The sequence below is a fragment of the Tachyglossus aculeatus genome, chromosome 4, assembly GCF_015852505.1.
Source record: "Tachyglossus aculeatus isolate mTacAcu1 chromosome 4, mTacAcu1.pri, whole genome shotgun sequence".
Taxonomy (NCBI): domain Eukaryota; kingdom Metazoa; phylum Chordata; class Mammalia; order Monotremata; family Tachyglossidae; genus Tachyglossus; species Tachyglossus aculeatus.
The window spans coordinates 99646464-99673018 of NC_052069.1; the positions used below are offsets into that span (position 1 = coordinate 99646464).

Below are 26555 nucleotides of genomic sequence, written 5' to 3' on the forward strand. Positions count from 1 at the left end.
AATATCTTTCCAGATTTTATCTGCCACCCACACTGCATAAGCCCCAGATATCACTTTGTTTCTTCACATTACTTTCCCATGGTGAAAAGAAACTCCAAATCCTGCCTATGGAATCCCAGAGCCTTGTTGCGTTATGTTTGGTTGTTTGATGGCATTTGTTAAGCACTATGTGCCAGGCACTGTACTAAGCGCTGAGGTAGTACAAGCTAATTAGGTTGGACACAGACCATGTCCCACATAGGGCTCCCAGTCTTAATCCCCATTTTACAGACAAGGGGACTGAGGTCCAGAGAAGTGAAATGACTTGCCCAAGGTCACTCAGCAGACAAGTGGCAGAGCCGTGATTAGAACCCAGATTGTTCTGACTCTCAGGCCCTTGCTCTATTCACTCACTAGGCCATGCTGCCTCAAATAGTTTACTTCAAATGGTTTACTTCAAATGACAGGGCTTTTTCCCTTGGTTCCCAAAGACACTGGCCCATCACATGTTCAACACATTTCTTACCTCATGCTTCCAAACTCATATGTATAGTTATAAGGTGCCTGATGCCTGTTACAGGCTCCATTAGCATTCCAGAATCTTACTTGACCTTAATGTGCAAAACAGCAAGAATATGGCTTGAGTTTCCATGTAGCGGGGAGCACATGTTCTATCAGGAATTAGAAAACGGCTTGGGTCAGCTGACAAAGAGCTGGCTAGTTTTAACATAAAACGTTAATGGGGGGAGGAACCTGGTTTGAAAAAGAATTATTTTCAGCCCTTTCCTTAAACGATAATATGTCTACTCAATACTATTCCCTGAAAACAGTAAGCAAAACAAGGCTTAAAACTCTTTTGCTCGACTGACGCATAAGTCCAAATCCACACATTTTAAGGGCTTGCCTGATGATATTCCTGTCTTGTGTGCCTCTAAAATAAATATGTACATTTTATGGAGTAATCTAACATGTTTTCAAAGGATCAGTTTACTTTACCAAAAGGAAATGCAAAATGATTCCCCAAGTGAAAGCCTAAGAAATCTACCTCATGTAGGGTAGAAGCAGGCTTCCCCTGAGCCAAAGAAAACACCCACGGAGCTAGTCTTTCAAATCCTGGCACAGAAATGTGCTACTGTGCAAAAAAAATGGCCCCAAACATCTAAAGCCACCAGGATGCTATCCAGAGAGTGAGCTCATGGGCAGCTGCTTCAATATTTAAGGCTTTTTCCACCCACAGTGACACTTCTTGATTATTTTAAATCAATATCTAGGTTTTTTTTTTTTTTTAAAAATGTTTAACCGGACACATGTAAGTAATGTCCTGAGTAAATGTGATTCATCATTACTCAACAGAAGAAATGGGCCAAACTGGGGAACAATGAAACCAAGTAAGTAGTTTATATAAAAATATAAAAAAGGATTTTTTTTTTTAGTATCCAGGTTGGAAAATAATTTAATTCCACAAAACAACGCATTTCATTAAAAGAAATGGGCAAGCAACTTGGAACTCTTTGGAAAAAAAGTAGCATGCAAAAGTTCAATGTGGGCTGCAGAGGCTACCACAAGGAACAAAAACTCCACATTTACTACTGCTTCTTGTCTTTCTTAGACTGACATCACCAGTAGGAAAGAAAAATTCTTACTTCCTCGGGAGTAAGTTACTCCTGGGGACAAGGTTTCAAACAGGGCACACGTGACAGATATACATCCATTACAATGGACACAATCATTTGTCCTTTTAAAGAAAATAAATTTTACTAAGAAGAAACACCAAACAATGCAAGAACATTCTGGAACTCTTGCAAGGTGCCAACTTTGAATGTGGGAAGTGGGTGTGTACTTGGGGAGGGGCTACAGTAAAAATGGGGCCCTCAGGCATACACACACACACGTGTCCACGGAAGTGGCAGGCAGACACACACAGAGGAAGCGACGGACAGACATGGAGAAAAGACAGGCCTGTAGCCATCAGCCCTTTCCTTGTAGGGACCAGGACACACCTGGAGGACCAATACCCTCCTGAAAACAGGATCAGCTGGGCCTGGACACCTATTCCCTAGCCAAAGCAGCCGTTCAGAGTATCCATCTCACCCTAGACCATCCACCTGACTGCCTAGCCCAGACTAGGGACAAGATGGAACCCTCCATCCTCTCCAGAAGGCAATCCTCACTGAGCTCTAGGGCCAGGCTGGGATGAGAAAAGCCTCCCTCCCATCAGGCTGGAACTCTATATTTACCCCAGTGAGTAAACACTCAACAAAAATCCACACTAAAAAGGACTTAATACATAACAGAACTAACCGGAAGGAGCTAGAGGAATTTCAGGGAGGTATATCAGGGGAAAGGGAAATGGTATTCAGCATTTTAGCTTCACTTGAGGCCTCCATCTGGGTCCAAGGTCTGGATGGAGTGAGTCAACTATGACTGCCCACCTTACCCAAAATGCTAGGAAGGTGAGGCTCCCCCACCACAAAGCTGGTATCTCTGAAAACTGAGGCAACTTGGCACCAGTGGACAAAGCATTCTTGTAAAGAGGAAAGGAGAAAGTGTATTTTTGGTTTTCTAGTTTAAATTACAATCCATGCACCCTTTTTCATAGTGTAACATCAGCTTTTTCCCTAGGCTTTTCCCATGTCTTCCCAGCTGACCCCTCCCATGTTGCTCTTGGGCTCACAGGCTGAGGCCTGAGGTGGGGCACCAAGGGCAGCGACCTGGTTAAGCCAAATTAATGGTACTTACTGAGGGTTCTCTCTGTGCCAGGCACTAAGTTAAACACTTGGGAGAGTAAAGCTAGGAGACACAATCCCAGCCCTCAAGGAGTTTACAATCTAGCCCGCACACCAGTTGCCTTCCTGAGGGAGCAAGCGGATGGGGAAAACTGATTGCATCTTGGCTGCCTCTCCCCGAAGCTTTTCAGTTTCCTGGTAATACATCCCTTTCCCTTGGAGCTGAGGAGAGCAGCTGAATGCCAAGCAGCCAGATAGTTTCAGAGCTAATCAAAAGAGTATGGAGCAGCCAAGAATCTATCTATTTTCCCTGTTCCAGGGTCCCCCAGGGAGGCAACTGAATTTGAGTGGATGGTTGGGCTTCCTGTAGCCCCAGGGATGAGCCTCCTCACGCAGCCCTCACCACACCCCCAGAAGATACCGCACGCTAAATCTAGCAAGGTCTATCTTCCAGCCCCAACTCACACGCATCACTAAAGATTCTGGATTATCTGCATTAGCCCAATTTTTAGAGCATTAAAGGGAGGCAGTGTGGCCTTTTGTAGAGTGCTCACGGACCGGGAGTCAGGAGATCTGGCTATGGTCTAGTTTTGGCTGTGCCACTGATCTGCTTTGTGACCTTGGGTGAGTTACTTAACTTCTCTGACCCTCAGTTTCCTCATGTTGAGAAGTAGTGTGGTCTAGTGGATAGAGCGTGGGACTATCAGTCTGCTGTGTGACCTTGGGCAAATCACTTAACTTCCCAAGTTACCTCATCCGTAAAATGAGGATTAAGACTATGAGCTCTATGAGGGGCAGACACTGTCTAAACTGATTATTTTGTATCTACCCCAGTGCTTAGTACACTGCCTGGCACATAGTAAATGTTTAACAAATACCATTAACAACAACAACAAAAAAGGACCTAGGTTCTAATCCTGGCACTACCACTTGTCTGCTGTGTGACTTTGTACAAGTCATTTAACTTCTTTGTGCCTCTATTAGCTCAACTGTAAAATGGGGATTAATACTGTGAGCTTCATGTGGGACATGGACTGTGTCTGACCTGATTATTTTGTATCTACCCCCTTGCTTAGTACAGTGCCTGGCACATACTAAGTGCTTAAAAAACACCATTAAAAAAATGTAAAATGGTAATAAAATATCTGTTTTCCATTCTTCTTAGACTGTGGATCTCATGAGGGATAGGGACTGTACCCAATCTGATTTGCTCGTACTTATCCCCAGGTTCAGCACAATGGTTGGCACATAAAGGACATATTACATTATTTTTATTTATAAGGCTATACTTCAGAATAAAAAATCAAGGTCTCTAAAAGGAAGAGAAAAGAAAAGTGTTTTAAAGATTAGCAACTGTCTCATAAAATACATCTCTGCCCTACAGACGAATTATCCAAGTCATAACCTCAGCATGAAAACTCACATTTTCAAATGATACTCTCTAATGTCAAAAATGTTTATGGTCAGATTTACTACCCTGACATTTACCTAGGCTATTTTCTCCAGCTGAATACTGCTTCACCTCAGAGGCCAAGCCTGCAGCAGCAGGAATCATCTTTCTTAAACAACATTTCGATTGAGTCTTTTCCCTTCTCAGGAGCCTCCAATATATCCTAATTGCCTTTTGAATTAAATTCAAACTGATCAAGGGTTTCAAAGCCCCGAGGCCTCTGTCTCTCTCCAGTGTCTCCTCCCACCTAACTGCCCTCATATCCGGCTATATCCCTACTCCTTTTCTCCAATGTAGCCCAGATGACCTGCTTTCTATCCCAACTTATGACACTCACCAACACCATTACAAGCCAATCCCCATTACCTGGCAAGCCATTCCACTCCATCATTGCCAAACCCCATCTTATCCTTCTTCAAAACTCACCTCCTACAAAAAAAAATACACCCCTTCCTTTAAGCCTTCCCAAATTAACCCCTCCTGAATCCAGTCACTCCACCATTTAGCATATAATAATAATAATAATAATAGTTATTATTATGGTATTTCTTAAGTGCTTACTATATGTCAAGCCCTGTTCTAATCACTGGGGTAGAGACAAGTTAATCAGGTCAGACCAAGACCCTTTCTCACATGGGGCTTATAGTCTAAGTGAGGAGGAGAATGGGCATTTTACATGCCCATTTTACAGGTCAGGAAACTAAAGCAAGGAGAAATTAAGTGATTTGTCTGAGGTCATCCAACAGGCAAGTGGCAAAGGCAGGATTAGAACCTCTGACTCCCAGGAAATGCATTAGGTGCATTGTTGTGAATGTTCTTGCATTCCTCTTGTTAGCATTCCCATTTTAGGTCTTTTTCTTTTTCATTTTCAATTGCCAGTGAATTTTATTAAAGCTTTTCCACATAAAATCTGTGAGGCTGTATCATTTGAAGTCAGACAGAGAGCAATTTATCAATTTGCACTCATCCAGGAAAATTCCCCAAACTCCACAGTCAGCACTCTGTGAAACCAGAGACCCTATTCTCCAAAGACTATTTCAGAGAGTCAAAAATATCTCAACAGTTATGTGGTTTGTTAGAATTTGTAAGGTTGGTTTAGTTTTCTATGAACTATGAATTTGAAAGTTTTCCTACAGAGATGGACACACATTCAGGTCTCCATAAGGTAGGGGCATTTGAGTAACAAACAGACAGCAAATCTGCTGTATCAAATTGAGGAACTGTGTTGAAGTTTAAGACTCAGAATGGCTGCTTCTACTTTTTAAAAATGATGCACACACACACACACAAACACTTGGCACTACATATGAAAGTATTTCCTAACAGTGACTGCAATTCTTGGTTTTTGAAGATGACCCCTTTCATGTTATAGTTTATCCACATGATGAGTAGGTGCGGCTGCCAGGCTGAAATGGAATCAGTCACCTTTTCCACTTGGAGAGCATGGGAAGATGGTTTTGTGGTTTATGCAATCTCCTTATGAAGGAAAGAGGACCTTTTTATGGTGTTTCTTAAATACCTACTATGTGCCAAACACTGATCCAAGCGCTGGGGTAGGTACGGGTTCATCAGGTTGGACACAAGCCCTATGCCACAGAGGGCTTACAGTCTAAGAAAGGAGCCGGATTTAGTCCCCATTTTACAGATGAAGACACTGAAACCCAGAGAAGTTAATAATGATGATGATAATAATAATAATAATAATAATAAAGGCATTTGTTAAGCGCTTACTATGTGCAAAGCACTGTTCTAAGCACTGGGATAAGATACAAGGTGATCAGGTTGTTCCACTTGGGGCTCACAGTCTTAATCCCCATTTTACATTTTACAGATAATACTAATAACTGTGGCATTTGTTAAGCACATACTATGTGCTAGATACTGTACTAAGCACAGGGATGGATACTAGCAAATCAGGTTGTACACAGTTCCTGCCCAACATGGGGCTCACAGTTTCAATCCCATTTTACATTTCTTTCTGAGGCAGCGAGAAGTTAAGTGACTTGCTCACGGTCACCCAGCAGACAAGAGGCCGGGCCGGGATTAGAACCCAGGTCCTCTGAATCCCACAGCGGTGTTCTATCCAGTAGGCCATGCTGCTTGACCACCATTTGGGTGGCCACCTAATTCTGTGATTGATTGGACAGGTGGGACCCCGCAGCAATGACTGCTGAACATAGGGCAGGTGGTTGGAAGGGTGGTGGGAGAATTTGGTCTTCTATATCTGCTCTTCATGATTAGCCCCTATGTTGACCAACAGTACGGCTGCCGGCACAGTTTGCCACCCCGTACATCAGGAAGTCACAGTGGCCACCGGAACAACTACGGACTAGCCTAGCTGGCCTGCCCAACAGCCACTGCTATGGGAGTGTTCTGCTCTGGGGACCTGGATGGGGCTGCTACTAGGGACCCTCCCTCCCCTAGCAGCCCCAAGTGAGAAATGGGAGGGAAAAGACACAAGGGAGGCTCTCTCCCAGCACGAGTGGAAAGAGCACGAGTCTCGGAGTCAGAGGACCTGGGTTCTAATCCCAGCTCTGCCACTTACCTGCTGTTTGATCTTGGGCAAATCACTTAACTTCTCTGTGCCTTAGTTCTCTCATCTGCAGAATGAGGATTCAATACTTGTTCTCCCTCCTACTTTGACTGTGGGCCCCATGCGGGACCAGATTATCTTGTATCTACAGCAGCGTTTAGTACAGTACTGGGCACATAGTAGGTGTTGAACAAATACCACGATTACTATTATTGTATGACCCCTGTGATCACAGACAGTCTGCCTCTCTGTTCTTTCCTTTCTCTCGTCCCTCATTCTGCTTGCCCCCAGGAACCCTTCCAATCTCACATCCCTCCTTCCCTTAAGTCTTCCTCCCCTCTGAGCATCATTCCCCCTCCTTAGCTACCCCATGTCTGGGCATGTCTGTGTCCAGGTGTCGTGTAGGGGGTAGCTCTCTGTGGTTGTGGGGCTTGTTTGTGTAGGATTCTGGGTGTCTAGGCCAGTGTTTCCATATGTGTGTGTCTCAGCTTCAGCATGACTGTATGTGTGTGTGTCTCACATCTGGATGAATCATGAGTTGCTCATTCGTATTGACTGTGGAGTATGGCTGTTTCTGTGCTCCATCCCTCTTGCTGTTGAGGTTGCGTGACGGCTGTGCTTTTGGAACCTGCCTGACTGCAGCATGCCAACTAGTCTGCCATCTGCCGCTGTTGTCTCCCAGAGATCCTGGCAAGACTGAGTGCTTGGTGGTGTGATCCAGCATGTCCGTCCAGTGTTTCCCTCTGCCTGCCCTTCTTACCGCTCCCCCTCCCCACCCACTGATGGACAGTCCCGCTGCAGCCACTCAGCTGATCGGGTACCCTCCATCCCCTGCACAACTGCACCCCCCCGCTGGTGGCCCTGGTGTGTCGGGAACCTGGCTTGATATCCGATCCTGTTGTTGGTCACGTTGGTTTGCTATCTGAAGTCAAGAAAGGCTAAAAAAACGGCTCTGCAACAACACGAATCCACACCTCAGGCGGCTGAATCCAAACCTCTCTCAGTCACGACGCCACCACCTCTCTGTCGACCTGAGCTTAAGTCTGGGGCTTGATGCCATTTTGACACCATTCTCTATGTCTGATGGTCTCCTCAGGGATATGCTGCCTTGTCTGGTTCGTTTTTCCACTGCAGCCTTCTACTTCTCTAAGTATACAGTGTCAGACAGTGAGCTGCTCAAATAAGAATGTGCTGACTGATTTCAATTCTGTTCAGTGGAAGAAAACCTTGACCGTATTTTTGGGTTTGTGCTGGTTGGTACCTGAGCTCATTCTTCTTAAGGATGATGTTCCACAGCACTCTGCTGACTCTGCTGCCTTATCAAAGCTCTGTTGATATTTTGGATGCCAATACCAGCTACCGCACGATTCAGGGTGAGCACATAATGCTTGAATAATATCTTCAATTTGCAGAGCACTTTTATTTTTTCAAAGTGCTTTCACATCAACTATAGCACTTTATCTTCATGACATTCTGGGAGGGCAGAAAGACTCAATGGTATTTATTGAGGGCTTACTGTATGCAGAGCACTGTACTAAGTGCTTGGGGGAGTACAATAAAACAGAGTTGGTAGACACAATCCCTGACCACAACGACCTTACAGTCTAGAGGACAAGCTAATGATCTAGAGAAGAAGAAGTGGGTATAATTGTGGATAAGGGCAATGAGGCACAGAGAAGCTAATTGCCCGAGGTCCCACAGCATACAAATGACAGTTCTGGGGCTAGACCATACCAGATTGCTGCTCTTTCCACTAGGCTACGCTGCCTTGGAGCGTGAGTCACAATCATGCTGCTGTATGGCAAATTTATACATTTTAAATTGAATAGTTTTGTTTGTTAGACTGCAAAAGCCCTGGGACCAGGGACTGTGTTCACTAATTCTACTGTACTCACCCAAGTGCTTACTTAGTTCAGTACTCTGCAAAAAGTAGCTGCTCAATAATACCTGCTGATCAATTAACAGGACATGGAGTGAGCTTTCCACAGGATCAAAATGATCCCATGAATATGTTAGAGAGAAGGAGGTAGAATTTTTCCTTCACTCATAGTCTTCCTTGAGGAAACACAATTTTGCTCATTCTCCTAAATGAAAGCATTTTGTTTCGGATTATGACAGATGTGTCATCTTTTTCCGCGTCGTCGGTTATAGTATGGTTAATGTGGCGCTTACGTGTTGGGGGCTGGGGGAAGAAATTTTCCAGGGACTTCAAGTCTAATGTGGAATTAGCATTTTCCGCCTTGTGGCTCCACTGTCTGCCAGCTCTGAGGAGCCATAATTGTGGCTGCTGGATCCCTTCTCTGCAATGTGGCCGGATTTCACAGATTCTGTTCAGCCATGCTCAACTCTCTCATTCACTCCAAAAGACTTCAGGGGGCAGCCATAGTCTCAGCAATAATAATAATAAGAATAATAATAATAATAATGGCATTTATTAAGCGCTTACTATGTGCAAAGCACTGTTCTAAGCACTGGGGTAGATGCAAGGTAATTAAGTTGTACCACGTGGGGCTCACAGACTTAATCCCCATTTTCCAGATGAGCATTAAAGGGAGGCAGTGTGGCCTTTTGTAGAGTGCTCACGGACCGGGAGTCAGGAGACCTGCCTATGGTCTAGTTTTGGCTGTGTCACCGATCTGCTTTGTGACCTTGGGTGAGTTACTTAACTTCTCTGACCTTCGGTTTCCTCATGTTGAGAAGTAGTGTGGTCTAGTGGATAGAGCATGGGACTATCAGTCTGCTGTGCGACCTTGGGCAAATCACTTAACTTCCCAAGTTAACTCATCCGTAAAATAAGGATTAAGACTATGAGCTCTATGTGGGGCAGAGATTGTGTCTAACCTGATTATTTTGTATCTACCCCAGTGCTTAGTACACTGCCTGGCACATAGTAAATGTTTAACAAATACCATTCACAACAACAAAAAAAATGCACAGAATGATCAGGTGAACTTAAAAAGAAGGGACGGAAGTAATCAAATGCATTACTTGAGTGCCTACTCTGTGCAGAACATTATACTAGGCAATGTGGAAAAGTAAAATAAAGTTAGTAGGTAACCATAATGGGCCAGAATCAATTCCAGTACAAAAAGGAAATTATTGGAGTGATTTTGCCCATCTCCTGACCACTTACCCAAGGAATGCATTTAAGTGCTCCTATACACAACAGGAGAGAGTCTCTGCTTCCCTTGTTTATGTCCACAGCAGAATATTTCTTAACCTCCACATCACCAATAATTATTTACACAGTTAGCTGGCCATTCAAGTGCAGAAAAGGTCCTGACTGATCCATATCTGGGTGTGCTTATGGGACTGATCAACACTTCTAAATCCCATTAAATCAATCAATCAGTGGTATTTATTGAGTGCTTACTACATGCAGAACACTATCCTAAGCACTTGGGAGAGTACAATACAACAGAGTTAGCAGATACGTCCCCTGCCCAGAATGAGCCTAAAGTTCTGAGGGGGGGAAGGGGGAGAGAATTATAATTAATCTAAATTAGATTTATATTTAATTACATTATAATTAGTTAATTGGTAAAGAAAGCTCCATTAATATTTCCCAAGAACCCCTCAGAATTGTACTTACTACATGCTCAAATGGACATACTTTCTATACTGAGAGCACAATAAACTGCTTGAGATAGTCATGACCCTGGATTTCTTGAAGCTGACATTTTAAAGCAGCGTGGCTCAGTGGAAGGAGCCGGGCCTTGGGAGTCAGAGGTCATGGGTTCTAATCCCGGCTCCACCACGTCTGCTGGGTGACCTTGGGCAAGTCACTTAACTTCTCGGAGCCTCAGTTACCTCATCTGTAAAACGGGGATTAAGACTGTGAGCCCCACGTGGGACAACCTGATCACCCTGTATCCCCCCAGCGCTTAGAATAGTGCTTTGCAAGCACTTAACAAATGCCATTATTATTATTATTATTATTATGAATAAAAGAAAAAGAGGTGGTGTGTCAGATGCCAAAAACTAGGACCTGCTTTAGGAACAGGATCCCAGCACAGTACAACAGAGAGCTCCCAATAGACTGGGGCAATCTGCATTCAATAATTATTCACTTATAACTAGCATAACGTTCGTCGAGAATCATCAATGTTTCCTCCTTGGCTTGGTGGGGGTTCATGGGGAGGGTTGCTTTGAACCATTCAAGATCCATCCTTTGGTGACTGCAACTGTACTTCAGAAATTGCTGTGCATGGCACAATACAGAAAGCGGTTCTTGAAAACATGGCTCCTACCTACCCAGATTCCAGGGCAATCCTATAGCGCTACATGGGACTCACAGTTCTGAGGTGGCCACCTAACCAACAGCCCCTCCACCCACACACACACTTCCACTGCCTTTACAACCCACCTTTGCTGTTAGCACTGCTCTCCTCCAACAACCCGCCCCTGGAGGAATGCAAAATGCAAACCTGGGCCTGTGCAAACCCACCTTGCACAGTGATGGAGAAGACAGTTTTCTTTTAACACAATAATGGAGAGGCAATGGCCCCTACTGTAACCACTACATCTCTCCGCACATTTTCTGAATTTTAGCAGGATACAGTGTTTCTTTCATTTCCAAATCCATTTTCTAACAATGGCCCAGTAATTACTGCGAGCTCTGGGGTGTGCCAGTAAGAAGATCCTAGAGAGACGTGTTTTCATCAGTTTCAGTTCTTTCTCAATTGTCCCCCTCATTAGACTGCAAGCTCCTCAAGGACAAGGGAACATGTCTATTCCTACTTCCTCTCCCCTACTCCCCTAGCACTTGTGAACTCATGGCCCCCCATAGCACATACCTATTTCCCCATAGTACATAGACCTTTATGCTGTGCCTCGATCTCATCTATCTTGCAGGAGACCCCTTGCCCACATCCTGCCTCTGGCCTCCCTCCTCAAATCCAACAGACGATGCCGCTCCACCGCTTCAAAGCCTTATTGAAGGCACATCTCCTCCAAGAGGCCTTCCCTGACTAAGCTCCCCTTTTCCTCTTCTCCCACTCCCTTCAGTGTTGCCCTGACTTGCTCCCGTTGTTCATCCCCTCCCCCAGCCCCACAGCATTTATGTACACATCTGTAATTTATTTATATTAATGTCTGCCTCCCCTCCTCTAGACTGTGGGCTCTTTGTGGGCAGAGAATGTGAATATGTCTGTTTATTGTTGCATTGTACTCTCCCAAGTGCTTAGTATAATGCTCTGCACAGAGTAGCGCTCAAAAAATATGACTGGATGAATGAACAGGTTTCCATCATTTTATAAACTCTACCATTTAAGCAATTAAGCTCTTTCCATTCTCTTTATCCTTCTAACTATAAACCATTTTGTGACTGTCTCTCCCGATGAAATGGAAGCTCCTCAGGGACTGTTTCTGACATCTATTCCATTCTCCCGAGCAGTTAGTAGAATGCTCTGTCCAGAGTAGCTCCTCAGTAACTACAACGGATTGATCTTGCTGCTGACCCCAGAAACAAGCTTGGGCTTCACCTTTATGAAGGACGACTTGTCTTGAACAAGAAAACCAGTGGAGAGCTTTGAGGAGCAGATACATGTGAGCCGAGAATCCTCCAGCGCTGTCCTCAGCAGTATGTGGAAGGGGGAGAGGCTGGGAGAGCAGCAAGGAGGTTGATGCAATGGTTTTGTTGGGGTATCACCAGGGCTTGCACCAGGGTGGTAGCAGTTTGGGTGGAGAGGAAGGGGTGGATCCTGGAAATGCTATGTAGGAAGACCTGGCAGGATTTTGCAATAGTTTGAATGTGAGAGTTGAAGGAGGGTGAGGAGTTAAGTGTGATACCGGTGTTGTGGGCTTTTGGGACACGGTGGATCCTGTTCTCCCTCCGACAAAGACTGTGTCTGACTGAATAAACTTGTATCTGCCCCATAGCTTAAAAGAGGGTTTGACACAAAGCAAGTGCTTAATAAATGCCATAAAAAGGAAAGGAAATAAAAAATATATAAATCAAGAACCGTTTCATTTAACCAACCCAATTTTCGGGATACTAACTTTTCACACACGGTGACAAAGTCATTGGGCTAGCAGAGCGACAAATTCCCTCCCCAAGATTCATTTGGAACGCTCTGGCGAGCATTTGGCTCCTCTACCAATCATGGGAAATGGTGGGAAATCCCTCCCTCTCAACCCCCAGGGACAGAGCCTGGTCCTTCTGAATACAGCAGTGTGGTCTAGTGGAAAGAGCACAGGTCTGGTGTCAGAGGATGTGGCTCTAAATCCACCTTCACAACTTGCCTGCTTTGTGACCCTGGACAAGTCACCTAACTTTTCTGTGCCTCAATTTCCTCATCCGTAAAACGAAAATTAAACATCTGTTCTCTCTCCCCCTTAGACTGTGAGCCCCATGTGGGACAAGGACTTCATCTGATCTGATTATCGTGTCTATCCCAGCACATAACACAGTACTTGTCATATAGTAAGTGCTTAACAAATGCCACTATTATTATTATAATTAATATCATTATTAGCACTGTTCTGACAAAAAGGCTGTCCATTATTGGATTGTCATGTTTAATGTGTGCAGCACCTGGCACTGCTTTCCCTTTGCCTCCTTGTCTCTCATTCCTTATGGAGTCTTTGCCTTTTGTTTAGCACTTATGTGCCAGGCACTGTACTACGGGCTAGAAGAGATACAAGATAATCAGGTTGGAAACAGCCCCCGTCCCAAATGGGGCTCACAGTCTTAATCCCCATTTTATGGATGAGGCAACTGAGGCACAGAGAAGTGAAGTGACAAGTAGAGGAGTCAGGATTAGAACCCAGCTCCCCTGACTCGCAGGCCCGGGCATGAAGAGAGGCACTCTTCAGTGTGCGATGCCAGTCTAACCTTCCAGTTTTCATGTGGATTGTAGCACTGCCTGAGGTTGCCTTTCAGCCAGGCAACAGTGCTTGCTCACCCAGTGGTCAAGTGGCCAAAATCTGTCCCCAGGCAAACAAGGCCACCCTCTGAACACCCCAGAAGGCTTCAAGGGGCTTCTGTGTCCGGGGTGGGGCACAGGGAAGATCTGCTTCAGCCTGAGGCTGCCTTATAATAATAATAATGATGGTATTTGCTGAGCGCTCACTATGTGCCAAGCACGGAGTACCTGCCAAGGCTGCAATATCCCCTCCCAATTCAAAGGACAACCAAGAAAGCAGGGATGCTTCAGGACCTCATGGAGAGTACTGAAAGGTCTTGGGGGCCCAGAGGAACCCTTTCAGAGTAGGGGACACACTCTGATTCCCTGGGGATTCCCTAAACCAGACTGGGCTAAAACTCACTGGAAAGCTGGAGGTTGTGACCTAATCCTTTGAGATCAAAAATGACCCCTCAGAGTGCCATTTACTATGTCACTGACTAATTAGAGGACTTATCAAGTGCTTACTTAATAAGCCAAGAAGCACTGTGGTAGAAACATGATATGACATGACATGACAGTGGTTGCCCATCTACTTGTTTTGTTTTGTTGTCTGTCTCCCCCTTCTAGACTGTGAGCCATTGCTGTGTAGGGATTGTCTCTATGTGTTGGTAAATTGTATTTTCCAAAGCACTTAGTACAGTTCCCTGCACACAGTAAGCACTCAATAAATATGACTGAGTGAATGAATACATTTTTTTTCCAACATGAGCTCACGGATAGATAGATAGGTAGGGAAAGCAGGTATCTTTGTCCCCAATTTACAGATGAGAAAATTAAGGCATAGAGAAACTAAGTGACATGTCCAGGGTCCCACAGCAGGCTAGTGGGAATAAAGTTGCTAGGCTGGGTTTGCAGAGTGATTCAAGAACTTTCAATGATACTCCCAGTCCATTCAGTTGCATGTTTCAGAAGATCAGAATTATGTTAACAGCAGCCTCCAGATTCATTTTTGTATTCTCAGTCCTGACAGATTGAGTCGCACTGTCAAACATGGAGTAGATTATAAATGCTCAGCGGTTCATTAACTATTTCAGGTCATTTCCATGAGCTTAAGGAAATGTGTGCCATAAAATGCAAGAATTTTTAATATCCTGCAACAGTCACCCAAATGGCCTTTAAAGAGTCAGTGCCTTATCCAAAGGGCTAAATTAGGTCCAAAGGAGAACCTAATGAACTGGGAGAATCTGGATGAATAGAAGATTAAATTCATTCTGACCACACAGACTGCTAGCAAACAAGGAGGCAGCACATTGTTATTTTTCTGCTCCCATAGTAACAATTTAAAAACACAAATGCTGAAGAGACTAATTTTAATGTCACCAAAACAGTAAACTGCATAAAACTAAATCTTCAAAGTACAACTGCAATTCAGCCTCATTTTCTCCTAAATGCAAAGGCTCCAAAGGTTTGCACATCCAATATGAGTGCCTCATTAAACAATACAGAAACCCAATGTGGGCCAACAGGATGTGATGCTGAGGAGGTCGCACAATAATTTACTTTTCCATGGCCACGGGCTGCATTCCTAGACCAGTTGTCTCGCAATGTGTGCTGTTGGACACAAGAATCCCAGGTGAGAGTGTGGATGGTTCAGCAAACCTATCATCACTACTGGAAAATCACTCAAGCATGCTACGGATAACTATTAAAGGTTGGATAGTTGCTACATTAGAAATCCAAAGGTAGGCAGATCGCCACAAAATCAAGAACTGCTATAGAACACTGAAGAATCTACACTGTCTTGTACACAAGTCGTTCTTCTAGGACCAGCTTGCTCAATATGCCTCGATCTCAACTATCTCACCGCCAACCCCTTCCCCACATCTGTCCTTAGGTCTGGGACTCCCTCCCGCTCCCTAAACGTCAGACCACCACTCTCCTTACCTTCAAAGCCTCATTAAGGTCACATCCCCGATTAAACCCTCTTTTACCCGACTTCTTCTCCCTTCTGCATCACCTATGCACTGGGATACATACCCTTTGGGTATTTGGTATTCACCCCACTCTCAGCCCCATGTTGCTTATGTACATATCAGTAAATTATCTGTATTAATGTCTGCCTCCCCCTTTAAACTGTAAGCTAGTTGTGGGCAGGGACAGTGTTTGCCAACTCTGTTGTACTGTAGTCTCCCAAGTACACACAGTAAGTGTTCGATAAATACCACCTATTGATTGATTACACAACAAAATATATCACTGAAAAGTGATGAGGACTTCATCCTCTTCCCAGGTGCAGAGAGACTCCTGCTGAAACCCCAATTTTCTCTTGATCACACCTTCTACTTCCAAGATAAGGCTCTACATAATACTGACAGGCCCCAACTTATGACTCTGAATTTCAAAAAAAAAAGGCAGGGGTACTGTATAATGGCACATAGTAAGCACTTAAATACCAAAATTATTATTATTACAAGTAGGTGTATACATACTAGAGAAGGAGTTCCAAGCCAGGAGAACAGCAATAATGAAGGGACAGAGATGGGAGTAAGCTACTTGAGGGCAAGGAGCAAGTCTTCCTCCTCTATTGTCCTCTCCCAAGCACTCAGTACAGCATCCCACTCAGAACAAGCACTCAATAAATACCATCAACTGATAGATTGGGAGAATCAAGAGCAAGGCACAGTTAAAAGGTTAGCTTGGGATGAACGAAGAGAGAAGGTTGGGGAGTATTAGGTGAAGAGGGTAGATATGTAAAGTGGAGTGAGTTGCTGGAGAGCCTTGAAGATAATTGTGTGAGGAGTATTTACTTGAACAAGAGGGACAAGGAGAACTAGTGGAGGGTTTTGAGGAGCAGATAGATGTATAATGGCACATAGTAAGCACTTAAATACCAAAATTATTATTATTATAAGTAGGTGCATAAATGCTAGAGAAGGAGTTCCAAGCCAAGAGAACAGCAATAACAAAGGGACAGTCTCTTTTGCGGGCTCCTCCTCCCCCTCCCATCCTCTTACTGTAGGGGTTCCTCAAGGGTCAGTTCTTGGTCTCCTTCTGTTCTCTATCTACACTCATTCCCTTGATGAACTCATTCGCTCCCATGGCTTCAACTATCATCTCTACACTGATGACACCCAAATCTACATCTCTGCCCCTGCTCTTTCTCCCTCTCTTCAGGCTCGTGTCTCCTCCTGCCTTCAAGACATCTCCATCGGGATGTCTGCCCGCCATCTAAAACTCAATATGTCCAAGACTGAACTCCTTATCTTCCCTCCCAAACCCTGCCCTCTCCCTGACTTTCCCATCACTGTTGACGGCACTACCATCCTTCCCATCGCACAAGCCCACAAACTTGGTGTCCATCCTCGAGTCTGCTCTCTCGTTTACCCCTCACATCCAATTCATCACCAAAAACTGCCAGTCTCACCTCCGCAACATCGCCAAGTTCCGCCGTTTCCTCTCCATCCAAACCGCTACCCTGCTGGTTCAATCTCTCATCCTATCCTGACTGGATTACTGCATCAGCCTCCTCTCTAATCTCCCATCCTCCTGTCTCTCCCCACTTCAATCTATACTTCACGCTGCTGCCCAGATCATCTTTGTGCAGAAACACTCTGGGCATGTTACTCCCCTCCTCAAAAATCTCCAGGGGCTACCAATCAACCTACACATCAGGCAAAAACTCCTCACTCTCGGCTTCAAGGCTGTCCATCACCTCGCCCCCTCCTACCTCACCTCCCTTCTTTCCTCCTACAGCCCAGCCTGCACCCTCCACTCCTCTGCCACTAACCTCCTCACTGTGCTTCGTTCTCGCCTGACCCGCCGTCGACCCCCGGCCCACGTCCTCCCCCTGGCCTGGAATGCCCTCCCTCTGCACATCCACCAAGCTAGCTCTCTTCCTCCCTTCAAAGCCCTACTGAGAGCTCACCTCTTCCAGGAGGCCTTCCCAGACTGAGCCTCCTCCTTCCTCCCCTCCATCTCCCCCACCCTACCTCCTTCCCCTCCCCACAGCACCTGCATATATGTTTGTACAGATTTATTACTCTATTTTATTTGTACATATTTACTATTCTATTTACTTTATTTTGTTAATATGTTTTGTTTTGTTGTCTGTCTCCCCCTTCTATCAATCAATCAATCGTATTTATTGAGCGCTTACTATGTGCAGAGCACTGTACTAAGCGCTTGGGAAGTACAAATTGGCATCACATAGAGACAGTCCCTACCCAACAGTGGGCTCACAGTCTAAAAGGGGGAGACAGAGAACAGAACCAAACATACCAACAAAATAAAATAAGTAGGATAGAAATGTACAAGTAAAATAAATAAATAAATAAATAAATAGAGTGATAAATATGTACAACCATATATACATATATACAGGTGCTGTGGGGAAGGGAAGGAGGTAAGACGGGGGGATGGAGAGGGGGATGAGGGGGAGAGGAAAGAAGGGGCTCAGTCTGGGAAGGCCTCCTGGAGGAGGTGACCTCTCAGCAGGGCCTTAAAGGGAGGAAGAGAGCTAGCTTGGCGGATGGGCAGAGGGATTGGGGGCATTCCAGGCCCGGGGGATGACGTGGGCCCGGGGTCGATGGCGGGACAGGCGAGAGCGAGGTACAGTGAGGAGATTAGTGGTGGAGGAGCGGAGGGTGCGGGCTGGGCAGTAGAAGGAGAGAAGGGAGGTGAGGTAGGAGGGGGCGAGGTGATGGAGAGCCTTGAAGCCCAGGGTGAGGAGTTTCTGCTTGATGCGCAGATTGATCGGTAGCCATTGGAGGTTTTTGAGGAGGGGAGTAATATGTCCAGAGCGTTTCTGGACAAAGATAATCCGGGCAGCAGCATGAAGTATGGATTGAAGTGGAGAGAGACACGAGGATGGGAGATCAGAGAGAAGGCTGGTGCAGTAGTCCAGACGGGATAGGATGAGAGCTTGAATTAGCAGGGTAGCGGTTTGGATGGAGAGGAAAGGGCGGATCTTGGCAATGTTGCGGAGCTGAGACCGGCAGGTTTTGGTGACGGCTTGGATGTGAGGGGTGAATGAGAGAGCGGAGTCGAGGATGACACCAAGGTTGCGGGCTTGTGAGACGGGAAGGATGGTAGTGCCGTCAACAGATGGTAGTGCCGTCAACTGCCGTCACAGTGCCTTCTACACTGTGAGCCCGCTGTTGGGTAGGGACCATCTCTATATGTTGCCAACTTGTACTTCCCAAGTGCTTAGTACAGTGCTCTGCACAAAGTAAGTGCTCAATAATTACGACTGAAAGAATGAATTGAATGAATGAATGAATGTGAGCCAAGGATCCTCCAGTGATGCCTTCAGGAGTATGTGGTGTGAACTGTAAGGGGGAGAGCCCAAGAGACCAGCAAGGAGGTCGATGCAATGGTCCTGTTGGAATATCACCAGAGCTTGCACCAGGGTGGTAGCAGTTTGGGTGGTGAGGAAGAGGTGGATCCTGGAGATGCTACATAGGAAGAGCTGGCAGGATTTTGCAGTAGGTTGAATGTAGGCTGAGTTGAAGGAGAGCGAGGAGATAAGTATGACACCAAGGTTGTGGGATTTTGGGACAGGGCAGATAGTGGTGTTACCGGGTGAAGTAGGAAAGTTATGGGGTGGAGTAGATCTAGGTGGAGAGATGAGTAGTTCGGTTTTAGACATGAGCAACTCTGAGGTGCTGGCAGAACATCCAGGTGGCAGTGCCCTGGAGGCAAGAGGAGATTGTAGGGTGGTTGAGAGATCAGGACTAGAGAAGTACAAATGGAAGTAATGTATTTATAATGTAGTGTATAATGTACTTACCTCTCCTTTAGCAATATCTGGAGCAAAAGGGAAGCAGTGGTGACCTAATTGTCTAATCTCTACTCTAGCCAAAGTCTTGAGGAAGAATGGGGGCAGGCACTTGGTGATTAGTTTCTGGTAATCAGGAAATCAAGCTATGCACTGTCTTTGCACTTGTATCTGTGACCTTCAGGCATTTTGAGACTCACCTGACCCTCAACCCTACAGCACTAATGTACACATCTATAAATTATATATTATACATTACTTATTTATATCAGCATCTGTTTCCCCCTATGGACTACAAGCTTGTTGTGGGCAGGGGACATGTCTGCCAACTCTGTGGTATCTAACTCTCTCTAGCACTTTACTACAGTGCTCCACACATAATAAGTGCTCAAAAAAAACCCATTGATGATGATCAAGCTTGGCATGTGGAACTTTAAACCTCAGTGGCTTAAAATATACTGCAGACCTCAGCTTGTGAATTTTCTGTTACTGTTCTTTTCCATTTGTAGCACTGATTATGTATCCACTTTGGCCATTATTGTATTTGGGAATCTGGTCAACCAAGACTACTGGAGCCTTCACAGAGCTGTCTACTGGATCCTGACTAGAGTTTCTAATCACGCATCTTCCTTGGATCACTCTAAACACAGGATAGATGGTAACCTTAGTTCCATCTGGGTATTATGCAGTAAAACTGCCCCAGTCTCAACCTCATAGAGCAAAATCTTCAGAGTCTGAGAAAAACTCTCTTTCACTCTCCCACTGACCTCTTCCACTGCTTCCATCTCACACCCTCCATTCCACCCCGGTCTTTCCCAGTTAAACATCCCTGGAGTGTATGGGTCACGGTTAGGGATAATGGTGACGATAATTACACAAGAGTAGAAGGAGCTCCTTTCCCTGTTTCTCTGTTTTCCCAATTCAAGATTCCCCCAGTAAAAGGGAATTACGGGTGATTAAAGCCGAATGTTAAAATTTAGACCTCTAGAAGAATGGGGCTCTCGATAAATAGTTTTCGAACTCAGCATGTCTCCCTGGCCCCATGCTCCTCATAAAAAATATGAAACCAAGATGGGAATCAGGATATTCAAGTCACATTGACATCTAAATAATCTTTTTATTTGGGCAGAGGTAAAGTAAAACTAATCCCTTTAATTGAAACCACTGATGGTCTCAATTTACAAAGCAGCGTGGCCTACTGGAAAGAACACAGGCTTAGGAGTCAGAGGACCTGGGTTCTAATCCCGACTCTGCCCCTTGCCGGCTCTGTAACCTTGGGTAAATCACTTCACTTCTCTGTGCCTCAGTTACCTCATCTTTAAAATGGGGATTGAGACCAGGAACCCCATGTGGGACTGGAACCATGCCCATCCCAATTTGCATGTACCCAGCCCAGCGCTTAGTAAAGTGCCTGACACATAGTAATTGCTTAAGAAATACCATTTACTTCTTGATTTGGGGGCTGTTCCCATGCAGTGTTTACCTGCCAACTTGGGAAAAACTATGGGACCAGGTGTTCTTTGCAAAATTAACTTGTTTTCTTCCTCAGATCAATATTCCCACCCAGAGCAACAGGATATCAAGTGCAGTTCTACAATCTCCAAATTGGAAAAATTAGTCTATCACATGGAAACATTTTCTTAGCATTTATTCTGCTGAGTTCTGTACTACAGCCTAAAAGAAGAAGGAGGAAAAGAGGAGGAAGAAGAGCAGGAAAGGATAAGAAAAAGAGGAGCAATAACAAGAAGCAACAGCAACTGTCAGAGTATTTGGGTTCTAATCAAATATCACAATTATTATTATATAATATATGATATATTATCAATTATTATAATAATAATTGTGGTATTTGTTAAGCACTTACTATGTGTCAAACACTGTACTGAAGTGCAAGATAATTTAGTTGGACAGAGTCCCTGTCCCACGTGGGACTCACAGCCTTAATCTCCATTTTAAAGATGAGGGAACTGAGGCACAGAGAAGTTAAGTAACTTACCCAAGGTCACCCAGCAGACATGTGGCAGAGCTGGAATTAGAACCCAGGTCACCTGACTCCTACGCTTATGGTCTTTCCACTAGGCCACACTGCTCCTCTAGACCTTCTTGAGCATTTTCCCTTTCCAAAAATTCTCTCACCTAAAGGGCAGTCTATATATATTTTTCCTTTCACGGGGTCTCCTCCAATGAATGAATTCTGTCATCTATAAAGCTCCTAGGCATACTTAGTCAATCACATCATTCACATCGGGGAACACAAGCCCTTGCATACATGACGTCAATATTTAAAAAGTAGATACCAAAAGCTACACTCTCTCCTGGAGAAAAAGGCAAATATGTGGCAGTGAACACTTCTCTTGGAAAATCATTAAATAGTCGAAAGCTTCACTTCAGGGGACAAAACAACTACCTGATTCTCCAGCAATGGAGCTACAGATGGGGCTCAGTGCACCCCAGTTCTGGGCCCATACCCCAAGGGGAAAGAAACCAGTCTCAAATGGAAAGTGCTCATCCATCAGCAGGGATTTCGTGTTACCAGCAAGTTGAAACGCTTTTGCAGATGTGGAGTTGGGAGTTTAGATTTAAGAGACAGTTGGAGTTTAGACTTAAAAAGCGAACGGGGGTTTTTAAGAATGAACTTTGTTTAAAGCTCTCTCTAGAAATGGAAATTAAGGAAGCCCAAACCCCCAACAGGGGAGGGATAACACTGACAGATTGTAAGGAAAACGTAGGGGCCACTGTGTTTCTTTCCACAGCTGGAAAAACAGACACGGTAGAAGGGGCATGGTTACCCCTGGGCATTCACTAGTCTCCGCTCCTCACAATCTCCCTACCTCACTTTGCCATAAAGCTTTTTTTTGGAAACCTGAAGGATATAGTTATGGATAAAGACTTTTTATGCTTGTTACTGGGATCCGACACAGTGACTGAAATGGCATTTTGAAGCATCCGAATTGAAGTGCAATTTTAATTCATGAATCACTAGGAAAAGCAAATTAGCCACGTTAGGAGATTTTATTTTCGACTATGAAGACCTTCGAAGAAAAAAGTCTTCAGCACTGCTTCCTTACTCTGCTGCCTCAATATATCAACTCCAGAAACTTCAATCCTGACCTACCCCTTGGCCCCCATCCACCGAATCAAGAAAGCTGCTCCAACAAACTGTGGCCCTTTCTGCGGGGCTGCCGGCACCCTGCTAACTGGGCCAGCTGTACAGTCACCGACACACCCATCAGCCGAGGGACTAACTGATCAATGGGATTTTGTTGAAAAAACCAGACCTGCAAAAATCAGTTCCCTACAAAAATAAATCCATTTTCTGGCATGCCTCTACTTCACGTTTTGCAGGGAGAAGGCATGATCAGCATCTAATTACATTTATCAAGCCTAAGCTAATCACATATTAAGCACAATGGGCCACTGCCAGCTTGTTTCGAGATCTCGCTGAACTGAAAACTCTTCTCATTTGCACTGTCAAATGACATTTGCTGGTATGGCTAAAAATAACTCCCCGTTTGAAAAAGCAAAATGAAGAGTCAAACTGAAGGAGAAAACTGTGCTCAGACTCCATGGCTTGCGTTTTCCATAATCTTCCTCCTGAGACCGCAAGCCCTGAGCTAATTAGCATTCTCAGAGTGTGCCTCGTGATCTGGAAACAGGATCACAGACGCTTCAACCCGGGTCCCTAACAACTCTTGCACGAGAGCCAATGAATCTGATGTGGAAGAACTTAGCAAAATTGAGGTACTATTCAATAAAATGACATCTTTGCATATGTTCAAGGGACCTATATGTTTCTCTTCTATTTAGAGGAACAGGCTGACATCAATATTCCATCCTTAGGATCTGGTTTTGTCCACGTTGACTGGGGTTAAATGTGCAGCCCAGGAATTTGCCAAAATCCCCACTGAAGACCATTCTTCTTGGATCGCATCCTCGTTACTCACTCTAGAAGGATAAAATCCAATCTGCTTATAAAACAGGATCAGGAGGCCGCACGAGAGAGCTGGGTCTCTTGGCCAGACCGAAAACTCCAAAGGTTTTTCTCTTTTCTCTGGCAGTTACAAGCCTGAGTATTCACAATACTCGAGGGACTTCCTTTTTACACAGAAAGTAGTAGTCAAGTTGGTACAGAATATTTTTTTATACAAGTTCTTCTTGAACCATTTCTTTCTGCTCTGATCCAGGAAAACAGCTAAAAATCCTTGACATTTTAACTGAATCAATCATCAAAACCATCCAAATATTTCATAAACCTAAGCTTAAATTTCCACTGATTACCCTTTAACACACTTCAAGAAAATGCTCTTTTAATTCTTTCAGGGTTACAAGAAACTAGAGATTGAGGCCAGAGGGGAGAAAAGATGCAAGGAAGGGGAATGGGAACGTTTTCCTAAGAAATGAACAAACGAGAAACAGAGTGGCCTAGTGGGAAAAGCATGGGCCTAGGGGTCAGAGAACCTAGGTTCTAATCCCGGCTCCGCCACTTGTCTTGGGCAAGTCACTTAACTTCTCCATGCCTCAGTTCCCTCATCTGCAGAAATGGGGATTCAATGCCTATTTTTCCCTCCAACTTAGACTGTGAGCCCAATGTGGGACCTCATGTTTGGCACATAGTAACTGCTTAACAAATACCACCACTATTATTAATTATTAGGCTGGAAAGCCTTCTCCTCTCTCCAACTAGAGAAACAAAAGCCCTGAAGAACAGGAACTATGTCATTCCCAGCTGGGCAGACTCTCCCAGCCCTTACTTTAGTGCTCTATACACAGTAAGCACTTAATAAATACACTTACCACTACAAAATCTGCCAGTCTTCTATTTCAGACTCAAATCAGACAAATTAGATAGGCAACTGCAGATCTGGTTTCCAAGAACCTGCTTTCTGACCTGTTTACAATGGCTAATTTCTCTCCTTCCCCAGTGGCTATTTTATAAGGGTCAAATTTGCTCAATAGTTAAAAAATGCTGATTGAGATACCCTTAATTTGGAAAGTTCTCAATCAATACATCAATAGTATTTACTGAGTATCCACTTTGCGGAGAGCATTCTTACTAAGTGCTTGGTAGAGTACAATGGCTTTGGAAGACATAATCCCTGCCTTCCAGGGTTTTACAATCTAATGGAGGAGACAGACACAAAATAAATTACACATTAGGAGGGACAAGAAAACTGCCTTTCCCATCTCTGTTGACGGCACTACCATCCTTCCCGTCTCACAAGCCCGCAACCTTGGTGTCATCCTCGACTCCGCTCTCTCATTCACCCCTCACATCCAAGCCGTCACCAAAACCTGCCGGTCTCAGCTCTGCAACATTGCCAAGATCCGCCCTTTCCTCTCCATCCAAACCGCTATCCTGCTCGTTCAAGCTCTCATCCTATCCCGTCTGGACTACTGCATCAACCTCCTCTCTGATCTCCCATCGTCGTGTCTCTCCCTACTTCAATCCATACTTCGTGCTGCTGCCCGGATTGTCTTTGTCCAGAAATGCTCTGGGCATGTTACTCCCCTCCTCAAAAATCTCCAGTGGCTACCAATCAATCTGCGCATCAGGCAGAAACTCCTCACCCCGGGCTTCAAGGCTCTCCATCACCTCGCCCCCTCCTACCTCACCTCCCTACTCTCCTTCTACAGCCCAGCCCACACCCTCCGCTCCTCTGCCGCTAATCTCCTCACTTTGCCTCGTTCTCGCCTGTCCCGCCCAGTCGACCCCCGGCCCACGTCATCCCCCGGGCCTGAAATGCCCTCCCTCTGCCCATCCGCCAAGCTAGCTCTCTTTCTCCCTTCAAGACCCTACTGAGAGCTCACCTCCTCCAGGAGGCCTTCCCAGACTGAGCCCCTTCCTTCCTCTCCGCCTCGTCCCCCTCTCCATCCCCATCTTACCTCCTTTCCTTCCCCACAGCACCTGTACATATGTATATATGTTTGTACATATTTATTACTCTATTTATTTATCTTACTTGTACATATCTATTCTATTTATATTATTTTGTTAGTAAGTTTGGTTTTGTTCTCTGTCTCCCCCTTCTAGACTGTGAGCCCGCTGTTGGGTAGGGACTGTCTCTATGTGTTGCCGACTTGTACTTCCCAAGCACTTAGTACAGTGCTCTGCACACAGTAAGCGCTCAATAACTATGATTGATTGATTGATTGATATGTAGATGAATAAAATGTTGTGTGCATAAGTGCCCAGAGGCTGCAAACATTCAGATTTCATGGCCAGGGTAAGCAGGAATCGATCCATTATCTAAACCTGGCAACAACAAGCATACACACTACCGACTAGTCTAATTTTTATCTTGCACCATCCACTGAAATTCAAATCTCTAAATCATTTTCATAAAGGAGATCAACTAATACCTCTCATGGGCCTTTCCTTTATCACACTAACACTACAATCACCCTGCACGCCGCCAACTCCCCTCCCCTGCCCCAAGCTCATGGTGTAATGGATAGAGCATAAGCCTGGGAGTCAGAAAGTCATGGGTTCTAATCCTGGCTCTGTCCCTTGCCTGCTGTGTGGCCTTGGGCAAGTCACTTCACTTCTCTGTGCCTCAGTTACCTCATCTGTAAAATGGGGATCTAGACTATGACCCGCACGTGGAACAGGGACAGTGTCCAACTTGATTTGCTTGGATCCACCCCAGTGCTTAGCACAATTCCTGGCTCATAGTAAGAACTTAATACCATTATTATTATTATTATTACTCTAGACTACAGAAGGGGCAGCCGGCGGAAGAGTTGGCCTGCCTTCTCCTGTCTGCATAACAGATGCTCTATTGCTGCTACCTCACAACACAACACTCAACTGGTACAGAGCCAAGTGAAGAATTTTCCTGTGGACGTAAGTGTATGCCTCACCATCGTGAAACCAAAAACAGGACAGAAGCATGTCTGACTTCACTCCCATTATGTAACTGTCCTAATCAGAAATGCAGTTGTTATTAGTCAAGCTCAACAGAAAATGTAAATACATTCCATGACTATGTTTTAGCTCAGTTGACAATAAGCCTTTTTCCTTTCAGAGGGTCTTCTCTTTGCCCCTTCTAGACTGTGAGCCCACTGTTGGGTAGGGACTGTCTCTAGATGTTGCCAACTTGTACTTCCCAAGCGCTTAGTACAGTGCTCTGCACACAGTAGGTGCTCAATAAATAGGGTTGATTGATTGATTCCAGGCTAATCAAGCACTCCATTTATTGAGTGGTTACTATGTGCAGAGCACTGTACTAAGGGCTTGGGAGAG

At 44.9% G+C, this 26555-nt stretch overlaps 1 protein-coding gene across 4 annotated transcripts in view; it reads right to left on the reverse strand.

Moving 5' to 3' along the window:
- Positions 1-26555, reverse strand: part of RALGPS1 (Ral GEF with PH domain and SH3 binding motif 1) — a 479351-nt gene that overhangs the window by 178559 nt on the left and 274237 nt on the right. The gene's annotated exons all lie outside the window — the stretch shown is intronic.